This window comes from Thamnophis sirtalis, unplaced genomic scaffold (genome assembly GCF_051295495.1).
Source record: "Thamnophis sirtalis isolate CommonGarterSnake01/CBP01778 unplaced genomic scaffold, rThaSir2_p1.2 scaffold_10, whole genome shotgun sequence".
NCBI classification, from domain to species: Eukaryota; Metazoa; Chordata; class Lepidosauria; order Squamata; family Natricidae; genus Thamnophis; species Thamnophis sirtalis.
This window is the reverse complement of record NW_028261390.1, coordinates 27002840-27005045: the sequence shown is the minus strand read 5'-3', so window position 1 is coordinate 27005045 and position 2206 is coordinate 27002840. Positions and strand designations below refer to the sequence as shown.

Genomic DNA, 2206 nt, shown 5'->3' with positions numbered 1-2206 from the left:
AATTTTGAAACCCACCATTGGTGTGTTTGTGTGTGTGTATCTGTGTGTGTGTGTTCAAGCATAACTCTGGAATGCTTCGAGCAATTTCAACTAAACCTGGTACACAGATGACTTGCTCTCTGAGAAAAAATTACTGTGGGGATAAAACCCCTTGAGGTGTGTGTTCAGTTAAGATACAGCCTGTGGCACCTTAAAATGGCTTCTACTTTACTGCTGTAAAATGGCTCCTACTCAAGCTTCTACTGTGCAGCGCAGTGGAGTTGCCATGGTAACGGCTTCACAGTACTCCACAAGGGGGCTCCCTCTGGTAAGAGAGAAAATCCAACATTAGAAATTACATTTGGTCCAGACATTTCCCCCTATAAATAAATACCTGGGCAACACTGAGTTATTGGCTAGTATAACCATAAAAATCAAATACCTCCCTGCTTTGTGAATGGACTGTTTCTAAGTATGGCTGTTGACAAGGTGCAGAAAAGGAACGTACAGGGAATTCATAAAAGCACCCTTTAAAAAAGTGATTTTAAACATAACATTCTATGATGCTACACATCAAAACTCCAAGCATTTTTCCCACAGAAGATTGGATGTGAACAGAAATTAGTAGCTAGGTTATGAGGAAAGAACAAGATCACATGATCATTGCTAGGAAATATGAGTTTGCTCCCTATTTATATACAGTTATATACAATATACAGCAGGGGTGTGAAATTCCTGTCGTCATGGCGTTGACATGTGATGTATTGTGACTTTTGTCCTATTCACTAAACCAGGTGTGGGCATGGCAAGTGTCTGAAGCATCTAGCCTATGAGCTACAAGTTTGATGTCCCTGATATACAGCCAATGGTGTGTGTGTGTGTGTGTGTGTGTGTGTGTGTGTGTGTTTGTGTGTCTTTCTCCTTGGTAGTTCCTTGATTAGGATACAGGTAGTCCCCAACTTACAATCGCAATCGAGCCCAAAATTTATGTTGCTGAATGAGAAGTTTGTTAAGTGAATTTTGCCCCATTTTATTATTTTTCTCACCACATTTTAAGTGAATCAGTGCAGTTCTTAAATTAGTAACAAGGTTGTTAAGTGAATCTGTTTTCCCCATTGATTTTGCTTGTCAGGAGGTTTCAAAAGGGGCTCACATGACTCCAGGAAACTGCAAGTGTCATAAATGTGAGTCACTTGTCAAGCATCCAAATGTAAATCACATGACCATGGTCTGACAATGCTGTGAAAATTGGTCATAGGTCATTTTTTTTCATTGTTGTTATAACTTCGGTCGCTAAATGGTCTATTGTAAATCGAGGACTACCTGTATTGTTTTCTGTTTGATTGTTTGTCTATCACAGATTATTTTATGTATACTCAAGTCAGTGGGCTCCAAAATTCAAGAGAACCACACAACAACACAAATCCCTAAGCAACACATACACAAGCATTCAAAGTCTAGTATTCAATGCCCACTACGCCACTCTTTCCCACTTCTATTATACTTCCTCCTACTACTCCTTGTGAGTTTTACTGCTTAAAAACAGTATCTTTTTTTTCCTATCTGCTGTAGATTGCTATACTTCTACAAAGAAACACACACATGAACCCCACCACATCAGTGATGGGTCCCTATCAGTTCGGAATGGTTCGGCCGAACCGGTAGTAGCTTGGCAGCCTGGGTTAGTGAAACTGGCAATGACCCAGGCGTGCCGCACCCCTGAACCAGTTCTCCCAGTAGGTGCCGCCATCTTGTTTTTTGCTTCTGCGCATGCACAGGACAATTTTAGGTATAGTGTGCATGCACACACAGTGCGCATCAAGCATGCATGCGGCACATTTGTGAACGAACTAGAAGTAGTCTCTTCCAGAACCCACCCCTGTTCCACATCCAGCTGCCTTTACACTCAGCTTCAGTAGCACATATACCAAAATTTGAGTGATACAGAGAAGATTAGCATGTGCAAGGATGACACACAAATACATTCAGCTTTTATATACTCAATATTTGCTGTGCTGGCTAAGAGATGCTAAAGGGACAAGCAGCACAGGTGCATTATGTAGGCAGCCTCTCTTTGCACAGTCTGCTGTTTTCATTTGTCTTCTGACTGCTAGACAGTGTTCATGGATGTACTCTGTCAACCTTCTGCCTATCTGTCCTACAAAGTCATTGTTACAGTCCTTAGAGTGTATGAGTGTATGACTTATGGTTTTTTATGTATAGCAAC

General features: G+C 41.2%; 1 pseudogene; it reads left to right on the top strand.

Moving 5' to 3' along the window:
• Positions 1 to 1886: 1886 nt before the first annotated feature.
• LOC148043819 (U6 spliceosomal RNA) lies at positions 1887 to 1983 on the top strand (annotated as a pseudogene).
• Positions 1984 to 2206: the final 223 nt, after the last annotated feature.